The 12,444-nt window shown below is 44.2% G+C and overlaps 1 protein-coding gene across 3 annotated transcripts in view; it reads right to left on the bottom strand.

The window, feature by feature from the left end:
• The window catches only part of LOC121515135 (kelch-like protein 25), a 65,729-nt gene extending 55,612 nt beyond the window's left edge, over positions 1–10,117 (bottom strand). For all 3 annotated transcript variants that reach the window (XM_041795757.1, XM_041795754.1, XM_041795756.1), the window contains exon 1: positions 10,001–10,117. The gene's annotated coding sequence lies outside the window, so the exon portion shown is untranslated. The remainder of the gene's footprint in view (positions 1–10,000) is intronic.
• Between the last annotated feature and the right edge of the window lie 2,327 nt (positions 10,118–12,444).

Below are 12,444 nucleotides of genomic sequence, written 5' to 3'. Positions count from 1 at the left end.
TGATGTAGATCTGTGATTGATCAGGGTGATGTATATCTGTGATTGATCAGGGTGATGTAGATCTGTGATTGATCAGGGTGATGTAGATCTGTGATTGATCAGGGTGATGTAGATCTGTGATCAGGGTGATGTAGATCTGTGATCAGGGTGATGTAGATCTGTGATCAGGGTGATGTAGATCTGTGATTGATCAGGGTGATGTAGATCTGTGATCAGGGTGATGTAGATCTGTGATCAGGGTGATGTAGATCTGTGATTGATCAGGGTGATGTAGATCTGTGATTGATCAGGGTGATGTATATCTGTGATTGATCAGGGTGATGTAGATCTGTGATTGATCAGGGTGATGTAGATCTGTGATTGATCAGGGTGATGTATATCTGTGATTGATCAGGGTGATGTAGATCAGTGATCAGGGTGATGTATATCTGTGATTGATCAGGGTGATGTAGATCAGTGATCAGGGTGATGTATATCTGTGATTGATCAGGGTGATGTAGATCTGTGATCAGGGTGATGTATATCTGTGATTGATCAGGGTGATGTAGATCAGTGATCAGGGTGATGTAGATCTGTGATCAGGGTGATGTAGATCTGTGATCAGGGTGATGTAGATCTGTGATCAGGGTGATGTAGATCTGTGATCAGGGTGATGTATATCTGTGATTGATCAGGGTGATGTAGATCTGTGATCGATGCTGCCATTGTTTTTCTGGACTTTTCCACAGTCTCTTTGTTGTTGAACTCCTAATAGTTCCTAGCTGTTCCCACAGACTTGCTTTAGATCAAACTTTAGTGCCATCAATCTTTGAATAGATTAAATCCCAAAGTTGTTCAATAGGATTCAAATCTGGACTTTGACTTGGCCAGTCCATCAGTTCCAGTGCTCCAGAGTCCTTTTTCTTGGTCCAATAGTCTCTGCTGTCACAGCTCTGAAGTCTGCTTGGGGTCATTGTCTTGTTGGTATATGAACCCACGACCAATCAGATTCAGTCCAGAAGGATCCCATGATGCACTAAGATGTTGTGGTAGTCGTTCTTGTTCATGATCCCGTCCATTTTCACTCATTTGCCCACACCGTATCCACAAGTGGAACCCCATACCATACTGGACTCTCCACCGTGTTTCACTGTGGGTGCATCTGGCATCAAAACCTTCTCCAGCTTTTCTGCAGACATAAACATGACCATGCTGACCCAAGAGTTCAGACTTGGACTGGTCCATCCAGAGTACCTTCCAGTCATCAACAGTCCAGTGTTTGTGGCCTTTCTGGATGTTTGCAGGCCTCAATAATGGCTTCTTAGCAGCGGTTCTTCCCTCTAAGCCTTGTTCCCTCAGTCGTCTGTTTATGGTCATTCTGGAGACTTCCTCAGACTCTGATCTAGAAGATTCATCTGTGCCTGAAGATCAGCAGTGCTCTTCCTTCTGTCTCTAGTACTTCAGATCTTGAGGTGTCTGACATCTGCTTCAGTTAACTTTGGTTTCCTGCCTCTTCCTTGGAGCATTTTGGAAGTACCAGGGTCCGACATTAACGGTTGCCCGAATGCCCGGGGCAACTTCAAAAAGCCGACGGGCAAGCAAAACTTGTAAGGACTTGCCCAATCGGGCAAGCATGACTCTGAGCTTTCCTATTCATTACTTTTATTATTTCCTCTCTCGTTTCTGTTCTACGAAGCCCCCCAGCAGCCAGATCAGTGTGTCACTGCGTCCATTGGCTGAGCGTGTCTGCTGCAGACAGCTGCACAAACTTTAACTAACCTTTATGAAGGTAAACTCTGTCATCAGTAAAGATTCACGGTAGGTCACATCAATAAATCTGTTACCCACATAAAGCTGACAGGCTTTAACTTCCAAATTTAAACGTTGATTATTTTAAATCTGTATTTTATTACCGTCGGAGGCTCTCTGCGGAGGAGCGTGTCTAAGAGAAGAGAGCAGAGGAAGTCCACCGGTGCTCATCTCTTCAGTAAACTCATTCATTGAGCTGTGCTGTCGTTGTTTAATCTGAAGCTTCACATTTCCTCGTTTTAACTGCTGCTGTCTGATGATGCTCTCTCACACCCAGATCTTATGGCAATTATACCGACGCGCGTCATCAACGAGCCTAACACACACGGATCACACGTGTAGATAACGTCATGTCTAGTGAAAGTTGTCCAAACGTGGGTGTTTGATTTGATCTTTATGCACTAATGATCGTAAATATTGTCTAAAGAGCAGAAATATAAAACCAAAGCTCCAGAATGAGGCAGGGTGAAACAATGGAGAGCTGCCGGTGTGAGGCAGGGCTGGTTTCAGTCATTTGGAGGCCCAGGGCAAAGACCAACATGAGGCCCCTCCCCCTTTAACTAAAGAATTAATAATGAGCAGAAAAAAATGAGAAAGCATCTCTTTTATGTTAATAAAGCCACAGAGCTCCAGTAAATGCCCCAGTACTCTCTGAGTTACTCTCTGCTGTTTCATCAGGAGACGTGGAATAAGTAGGCCTGGGCGATACGGCCTGAAATTCACATCACTGTATTTCAACATTAAAAAGAGATCATACTTTTTAATCCAAACTCAAGTGCTATTAACCCCTTAAAACAAGCCTCTGACGGCATACTCAGTTTATCTCCCAGTGCAGGAACACAGAAAACGTTTTATGTTTCTCAGTCTCTCTAGGTTTTCTTCTAACTTCACTCCAAGTTTCACATTTCATCTCTAACCTGATGAGGTGTGTTAAGCTGCTAATGACTTGAACACATTTCCTGGTGGAGGCCTTCACAATAAAAGCGTTTCAGAAAATAACAGCTGCGGACTTTTATTTTGAAGAGCTTGACTGAAGTACTGTGTTTAGCATTGAGTTAGCTTAGCTTAGAAGAGAATACGGCTAGTTTACAGCAGCTTTTCTGACCTCGTTTAACATCGCAGCCTGGATCTTTGACTCACTGTGGACTTAGAAAAGAAAGTCAGAAGTTAAAACAGACTTTTAAACGGTTGTTTATGCCGTAAGCGCTGGGCTCTGACACCAGCCGAAGCAGCTCTTAGCTGACTTAGCTCAGCAGGCAGGCTGGCAGAGACAGCCACTGACTTGATGCGGTACAGCCGTCAGACTTTGAGAGGAAAAAACACGTGTTCATGCCTGCTAACTCACACTGGGGCAGATACGATGACGTCATTAACAAGCGTTATCACGATTGGTCGGTAGAGTCCAAATCTCTACGTGGGCCAAATTTATACAATTTATACCGTCTACCGCATATACCGCTCACCCAACACAGAACTGCAGGAAATGCCTCAATGTGAGATATAAACACCCAGACAGCCAACCATCATTCATCAGTTTCTTTAAAAGCATCTCAGAGCTCAAACTCAGCTCATTCTAGTATCTAAAAAATCTAGTCCAGGTGAACTTTCATACTGGTGTTCGGCCAAAGACTGGTATCTTCAAAATGACCACTTTCAGGGAATGAAAAGTTTACAACTTTTAAAAATGATATAAATCTGATTTATAAAAACAAATGAAAACCATGAAAAGTTAAGATCCAAGGTTTTATCCTGATGTCAGTATAAATAAAATAAATAAATGCTCATTATCAGTGACAGATCGGTTCTTCTGACTCTACTCAGACATTTGTATCCCATTAACCTCATAATTATCCACCAATCCACTCTTTTATTTCATTTAACTACAGATTAACTGATCTATTATCTGCCTTACATTCCTGGTTTGTATTGTGGCTCTCTAAAGTATTTTTTAGACAATGTGGCTCTTTGGCAGAATAAGGTTGAGTACCACTGGTCTAACTTTTACAGGGTGGAACTGTGAAATAGCCCTTTAAAGGGGCACTCTGTAGTTTTGGGGAAGACATTTTTAATCAAACAAGAAAAATCTTAATCTGTTGACTTTCACATGTCAGCAAAATGTCTTCAGTTTCCTGATGTATAAACCAAAGAAACAGAAGAAAAGCACCATTTTATACTTGGTGCATGTGTAGCAGACCCTCCACCTCTCTAGGTTTAAGCCTGATGTATGCTTCTGCATCGCATCCACCGACGCTGTCGCTGACCATTCGAAGTTCTGCGTCGAGGGAACGCGTCGCTCTGCAATTCACCGCCATGACACTAGGGGGGTGTGGCTGTGTGTGTGTGGTTTCAGAGGGGTCACATCCGAGCGGCTGTGTCGCTCTCCGCTGAACTGAATGTCTGTTTTTAATGAAAGAGTGGATGCTTGGGTGTGTGATTACAACCAGTATCGATATTACGTTTGCACAGAAGCACAGTCCAGCAGGTTGAGCTGGACTTTCTGTTGTCCGTCACTCCTTTAAAATCCCGCTGGATCATCCTGACAGAGCGCTTCATACAGCACACGCTGGTCACAGCGCTGAGACAAGCTGGAGACATGGAGAACAACGTTTTAATTCTGTCTCTGTTATGACCTGTGAGCAGGCTACAAATGTACGCCTTTATCTGTTAGGTTTCCATGACTGATATCATGGACACTACGGTGTTAGAGTGAGGTTAGAGAGAGAGAGAGAGAGAATAAAGCAACAGGCGCTGGTCTGAACCATCATTCACCATCTCTCTGTTATATTTCCATGGTTGATATCCACGTGATAAATGAGCAAACTTTGGTGTTTACAGTGAGGTTTCAGTGGAGAGCAAGCGAGGTGGAAGCAGCAGACACACACGAATTTTCACATAGAATCAAACCTGTTACGAAAGAAACGGGACATAAAACATCAGCGGGCATCACTGCAGACGTGATTAGAACAACGTGAAACAGGCTCACTGTGCAGAGGCCTCTGCATGCCGACCTGTGTACTGAGACACCTGCAGCAGCCTCTCTGCGCTGTCAGCACGGAGACCGACGTTGAGAAAAAGCAACTGCTGGAAATGACGTTTTGAGCGGACCAATCACAGCCCTTGCGGTCCGCTTCGCCATGACACGTAGTTAGAATTTTTTGGAAGTGCGCGTCAGGCTACGGCGTAGGGGTCGGCGTTGACGCAGAGGGCTACACGTAGCTACGCCGTCGATGCAACGCAGAAGCGTAAATCAGACTTCAGTGTTTTGCTGACCTCATTGTCCTCTGAGAAGAGCTGGTTTCATCAGTTATGAGAAAAATATTTCTGAGTTTGTATTATTACCTTAGTAGTACTGTAAATATGAAATTCCTGAGCTTGAATTTCTTCAGAAAACAACCTGCTGTGGTTTCACACTGCACTGATCAAAGTTGAATATCATTTTCAGCGGGCTAACACAGCTAATAAAGACAGTTCTCTTTAGAAAGAAGCGTTGACAGGCTCTGGATTTTAGTTCTAATTATGTTGTGAGCAAATGTATGCACTTGACAGCCAGAAAAAGAACCTCCTAGACAGGGCAAGTAGATTTGGGAAGCACTTGCCCTGAAGGGCAATTAGGTAAAAACCTTAGCGTCGGACCCTGAATACCAGTCTGGGCAACTGACTCCAAAGCAGACTTGACCATACTGAGAAGACTTACTGTCTTTCCCTGTCTGTCTCAGAGACCATCCAGCATCATGAAGGGCTTTAATGCCGACTCTTTCATTTTCAGTCAGCTCTCCACGTTTTACCATTTTGAACAGGAATGAGGAATTTCAAACTGAATTCACCCAAATCCGAGCCGGCTCACTGGGCTTCTCTGAGAAGTCAGAAATGAATCAAGCATAACATTCAACCACTAAAACTCATTTTTCTCTTCAGGAATGACAGTAAATAACTATAATATGACATTTTCATCAGAAATATTAATGTGCTTTACTATTTTTTCAGTTTTTTTAATAAATCAGTCAATTTGAAAATTCATGGATAACAATAATGATTCTATTTTAGCATTAAAATATCATTTGGGTTAAAGAGCTTCTACATATTGGTGTATTAACCATTGCAGAAACATAAACAATGATTTTGGTAATTACCAATGCTGTTAATTTATGGCAGCTGTGGCAGAAACCTGACTGTGGTTAGGGTTAGGGTGGGCTAATACATTTGTTAAACTCTGTAGATCTGTGATTGATCTGTAGGTCTAGTGTCTGTAGGTCTAGTGTCTGTAGGTCTAGAGTCTGTAGGTCTAGAGTCTGTAGGTCTAGTGTCTGTAGGTCCAGTGTCTGTAGGTCTAGCTTCTGTAGGTGTAGTGTCTGTAGGTCTAATGTCTGTAGGTCTAGTGTCTGTAGGTCTAATGTCTGTAGGTCTAGAGTCCGTAGGTCTAGTGTCTGTAGGTCTAGAGTCCGTAGGTCTAGAGTCTGTAGGTCTAGAGTCTGTAGGTCTAGAGTCCGTAGGTCTAGAGTCCGTAGGTCTAGAGTCTGTAGGTCTAGAGTCTGTAGGTCTAGTGTCTGTAGGTCCAGTGTCTGTAGGTCTAATGTCTGTAGGTCTAGTGTCTGTAGGTCTAGAGTTCGTAGGTCTAGAGTCCGTAGGTCTAGAGTCCGTAGGTCTAGTGTCCGTAGGTCTAGTGTCTGTAGGTCTAGAGTCCGTAGGTCTAGAGTCTGTAGGTCTAATGTCTGTAGGTCTAGAGTCTGTAGGTCTAGTGTCTGTAGGTCTAGAGTCTGTAGGTCTAGAGTCTGTAGGTCTAGTGTCTGTAGGTCTAGAGTCTGTAGGTCTAGTGTCCGTAGGTCTAGTGTCCGTAGGTCTAGTGTCCGTAGGTCTAGAGTCTGTAGGTCTAGTGTCTGTAGGGCTAGAGTCTGTAGGTCTAGTGTCTGTAGGTCTAGAGTCTGTAGGTCTAGTGTCTGTAGTTCTAGAGTCTGTAGGTCTAGTGTCTGTAGGTCTAGAGTCTGTAGGTCTAGTGTCCGTAGGTCTAGTGTCTGTAGGTCTAGAGTCCGTAGGTCTAGAGTCTGTAGGTCTAGAGTCTGTAGGTCTAGAGTCTGTAGGTCTAGAGTCTGTAGGTCTAATGTCTGTAGGTCTAGTGTCTGTAGGTCTAGAGTCTGTAGGTCTAGCTTCTGTAGGTGTAGTGTCTGTAGGTCTAATGTCTGTAGGTCTAGTGTCTGTAGGTCTAATGTCTGTAGGTCTAGAGTCCGTAGGTCTAGTGTCCGTAGGTCTAGTGTCCGTAGGTCTAGTGTCCGTAGGTCTAGTGTCCGTAGGTCTAGAGTCTGTAGGTCTAGTGTCTGTAGGGCTAGAGTCTGTAGGTCTAGTGTCTGTAGGTCTAGAGTCTGTAGGTCTAGAGTCTGTAGGTCTAGAGTCTGTAGGTCTAGTGTCTGTAGGTCTAGAGTCTGTAGGTCTAGAGTCTGTAGGTCCAGTGTCCGTAGGTCTAGAGTCTGTAGGTCCAGTGTCTGTAGGTCTAGAGTCTGTAGGTCTAGAGTCCGTAGGTCTAGAGTCTGTAGGTCTAGAGTCTGTAGGTCTAGAGTCTGTAGGTCTAGAGTCTGTAGGTCTAGTGTCTGTAGGTCTAGAGTCTGTAGGTCTAGAGTCTGTAGGTCTAGAGTCTGTAGGTCTAGAGTCTGTAGGTCCAGTGTCTGTAGGTCTAGAGTCTGTAGGTCTAGAGTCTGTAGGTCTAGAGTCTGTAGGTCCAGTGTCTGTAGGTCTAGAGTCTGTAGGTCTAGAGTCTGTAGGTCTGCAGGACAGCTGTTGTGATCAGCCTGATCATAATCCACATCAGCCCTGAAAACCTTTATTTGTTGGCCCCTAGTCCATGGTGCAGCGACCCCTGCCGGGGTTTTGATGTGAGACTCGTCTGCACCATGAGTGAAGTTATCCACTGAGACCGGGTCCCTGAGACTTCAGGTGGTCCTGAGGTCATTAAAGCCAGTGTTTCCAGCTGATCCAGGTCTCTACAGCCATGTGAGTCTAAATCCGGATCCTGATGGTCTGGTACATCCCTATGACTCCAGTCCTGTCTCATCCCTTCTTAGAGATGTGGTCTTTTATAACTCTGTCATTTTTATGTTTTAATGTCGGTTCCTTTCAGACGGTTAGGGTTAGGGTCTAGGGTCTAGGGTCCTGTATAACTAGGGTTTAGGGTCAGGGTTAGGGTCAGGGTCTTAGGGTCTAGGGTCCTGTGTACCTAGGGTATAGGGTCAGGGTTAGGGTTAGGATTAGGGTCAGGGTCTTAGGGTCCAGGGTCCTGTGTATCTAGGGTATAGGGTTAGGGTCAGGGTCTTAGGGTCCAGGGTCCTGTGTATCTAGGGTATAGGGTTAGGGTCAGGGTCTTAGGGTCCAGGGTCCTGTGTATCCAGGGTATAGGGTCAGGGTCTTAGGGTTAGGATTAGGGTCAGGGTCTTAGGGTCCAGGGTCCTGTGTAACTAGGGTATAGGGTCAGGGTTAGGGTTAGGATTAGGGTCAGGGTCTTAGGGTCCAGGGTCCTGTGTATCTAGGGTATAGGGTTAGGGTCTTAGGGTCCAGGGTCCTGTGTATCTAGGGTATAGGGTCAGGGTCTTAGGGTCCAGGGTCCTGTGTATCTAGGGTATAGGGTTAGGGTCAGGGTCTTAGGGTCCAGGGTCCTGTGTATCTAGGGTATAGGGTTAGGGTCTTAGGGTCCAGGGTCCTGCGTATCTAGGGTATAGGGTCAGGGTCTTAGGGTCCAGGGTCCTGTGTATCTAGGGTATAGGGTTAGGGTCAGGGTCTTAGGGTCCAGGGTCCTGTGTATCTAGGGTATAGGGTTAGGGTCTTAGGGTCCAGGGTCCTGTGTATCTAGGGTATAGGGTCAGGGTCTAAGGTCCAGGGTCCTGTCTTTCTAGGGTATAGGGTTAGGGTCTTAGGGTCCAGGGTCCTGCGTATCTAGGGTATAGGGTCAGGGTCTTAGGGTCCAGGGTCCTGTGTATCTAGGGTATAGGGTTAGGGTCAGGGTCTTAGGGTCCAGGGTCCTGTGTATCTAGGGTATAGGGTTAGGGTCTTAGGGTCCAGGGTCCTGTGTATCTAGGGTATAGGGTCAGGGTCTTAGGGTCCAGGGTCCTGTCTTTCTAGGGTATAGGGTTAGGGTCTTAGGGTCCAGGGTCCTGCGTATCTAGGGTATAGGGTCAGGGTCTTAGGGTCCAGGGTCCTGTGTATCTAGGGTATAGGGTTAGGGTCAGGGTCTTAGGGTCCAGGGTCCTGTGTATCTAGGGTATAGGGTTAGGGTCTTAGGGTCCAGGGTCCTGCGTATCTAGGGTATAGGGTTAGGGTCTTAGGGTCCAGGGTCCTGCATATCTAGGGTATAGGGTCAGGGTCTTAGGGTCCAGGGTCCTGCGTATCTAGGGTATAGGGTCAGGGTCTTAGGGTCCAGGGTCCTGTGTATCTAGGGTATAGGGTTAGGGTCTTAGGGTCCAGGGTCCTGTGTATCTAGGGTATAGGGTTAGGGTCTTAGGGTCCAGGGTCCTGTGTATCTAGGGTATAGGGTTAGGGTCTTAGGGTCCAGGGTCCTGTGTATCTAGGGTATAGGGTCAGGGTCTTAGGGTCCAGGGTCCTGCGTATCTAGGGTATAGGGTCAGGGTCTTAGGGTCCAGGGTCCTGTGTATCTAGGGTATAGGGTTAGGGTCTTAGGGTCCAGGGTCCTGTGTATCTAGGGTATAGGGTTAGGGTCTTAGGGTCCAGGGTCCTGTGTATCTAGGGTATAGGGTCAGACTTCAATGCTGCTCGGGCTCACATTAGCAGGCTCGGTTTAATACCATTAACTTTTAATGAGATTACTGACATGAGCTAGCTGTAGTTAGCCTCAGAGCTAATAACAGGGAAACTTCCTGTTAGCTCGGTGCTGATGTAAATGTTTAATCTGGTGTTACTGGTATCTGTTTATTCTGTTAAACTGGGTTTAAACCAGTGGTTTTCTCTCATACAGGCTGTCTTTATGGTTTATTTAAACTAGTTACCGAGGCTCGGCTAGCTCCGTGGGTCTGGAACTTCTTCATACTGGCTTTTAGCCGGACCTAGAGGCGGTCACTGGTGTATTTAGACTGGTTTCGGTGGTGTGTACTGGTGTGTACTGGTGTGTGATGGTATGTATGTTAGTTATCTGATCCAGCACCTCCTTACTTCGGTGTTCCGCTGTGATAACTGCCTCTAACTGCCCGTAAAAACACAGAAACGGTGCAGTACTCACGGTAGTGCCGTAGCAGATGTTGAATTAGACCCACAGCCCGCTCCGCTCCGGTTTAAAGGACGAATTCATGGTTTCTCTCTAACAATAGCAGCGGTTCGTCTGCCCCGTCTCTGCCCGTCTGACGGCTTTTACAAGAAAACCTTCAAACGGCTCCGGCAGCCTCCACCAATCACTGCTGACGTAGCCATAACTGACGCCTTTCTGACCAATCACAGGCCGCGATCTCACCCGAAGCTGCTCCTTTAGCCAATACGAGCCAGGTAAGGCGGGACTTAGTGCTCACCGCCTCCACCAACCGTCTTTGATCACTTTAAGCCAAACCTAAGCCGTAGCCAATCAAATGGCAGATCTAGGAGTGGGCGGGACATCTGCAGCCATGTCAACCAATCAGTCAAAGAGGAGAGTTGGTATTAATGGCGGCAACATAACAATAGCACGTTGGCACTGACAGAGAGAGAAGGAATCCAGCATTGTTGTCTCATTTCAACAGTTTCACTCTGAATTAGATTGAAATATTTATCTATATATAACCTATTAAACATATAATATATGTCTATATATCTGACATTTAATTTATTTAAATATTTATCTATATATAACCTATTAAATATATAATATATGTCTATATATCTGACATTTAATTTATTTAAATATTTATCTTTATATAATCTATTAAATATATAATATATGTCTATATATAATATATCTGACATTTAATTTATTTAAACATGAATCTATATATAACCTATTAAATATACGTCTATAAATAATATATCTGACATTTAATTTATTTAAATATTTATCTTTATATAACCTATTAAATATATAATATATGTCTATATATAATATATCTGACATTTAATTTATTTAAACATGAATCTATATATAACCTATTAAATATATGACTATAAATAATATATCTGACATTTAATTTATTTGAATATTTATCTTTATATAACCTATTAAATATATAATATATGTCTATATATAGTATATCTGACATTTAATTTATTTAAACATGAATCTATATATAACCTATTAAATATACGTCTATAAATAATATATCTGACATTTAATTTATTTAAATATTTACCTTTATATAACCTATTAAATATATAATATATGTCTATATACAATATATCTGAGATTTTATTTGATCAAACATTAAAACCAGAGCTGATTTAAAGCCAGTGTTCTATTATGATCAGTTAGGGGGAAATTAAGTAACAGCGCCCCCTGCTGTGTGAAATGTAATACATCAATGCTTTGTGCAGTCTCAGTAGTTTAGAGCAGCGGTTCACTACCTGGGGTCCAGCACCTCTAGGGGGCCGCCAAAGACCTGGGCTGGGACCCTGTCTGCTCTGAGGATGTCAAAATTAGATGTACATATATATATATTTCTTTAAACTAGTGTTACTCAACCCTCCTCAGCCAAAGAGCTGAATTGTTAATAAAATACTTTTACAAGAGCCACAATCTAAGAGGTGAAAGGTGAAACGGTCAGAGAGCAAAAATGGGCTCAAAGCTGTAAACTGAGTAAAACTGGTCAAAAAAGGGTAAATGGGGCAAAAGTTGCACATAAGGGCGATGGAAATACAAAGAGAAATAAAAAAGGACAGTTGAAGCCAACTGTATACGTGTGGGATCACACGGATTAAAGGGACTGGCTAGGGACCATTTCTGAGGTCAAAGGTTCCTTTTCTAGGTTTTCTGGGGAAAAAAAATTTGAACTGAAGAAAACAAAAGGGCCACGAATCCTGACAATGGAGCCACAATACCTCACAAAACAGCCACAAAGCCTGACTACAGTACCACAAATCCTCACAAAAGAGCCAGCACTCCTGACTACAGAGCCATAACTCCTGACTACAGTGCCACAAATCCTTCATACAGAGCCACAACTCCTGACTACAGAGCCACAAATCTTGACTACAGAGCCACAAATCCTGACTACAGAGCCAGCACTCCTAACGACAGAGCCATAACTCCTGACTACAGTGCCACAAATCCTTCATACAGAGCCAAAAATCCTGACTACAGAGCCACAGCTCCTGACTACAGAGCCACAAAGCCTGACTACAGAGCCACAAATCCTGACTACAGAGCCACAAATCCTGAATACAGAGCCACAACTCCTGACAACAGAGCCACAACTCCTGACTACAGTGCCACAAATCCTTCATACAGAGCCACAACTCCTGACTACAGAGCCACAACTCCTGACTACAGAGCCACAAATCCTGACAAAAGAGCCACAAAGCCTGAATACAGAGCCACAAATCCTGACTACAGTGCCACAAATCCTGACTACAGAGCCACAAATCCTGACTACAGTGCCACAAATCCTTCATACAGAGCCACAAATCCTTCATACAGAGCCACAACTCCTGACTACAGAGCCACAAAGCCTGACTACAGAGCCACAAAGCCTGACTACAGAGCCA

This window comes from Cheilinus undulatus, linkage group 9, assembly GCF_018320785.1.
Source record: "Cheilinus undulatus linkage group 9, ASM1832078v1, whole genome shotgun sequence".
Classification (NCBI taxonomy): Eukaryota; Metazoa; Chordata; class Actinopteri; order Labriformes; family Labridae; genus Cheilinus; species Cheilinus undulatus.
Note: the sequence above shows the minus strand (reverse complement) of the source record. Positions and strands in the feature narration are given on the sequence as shown.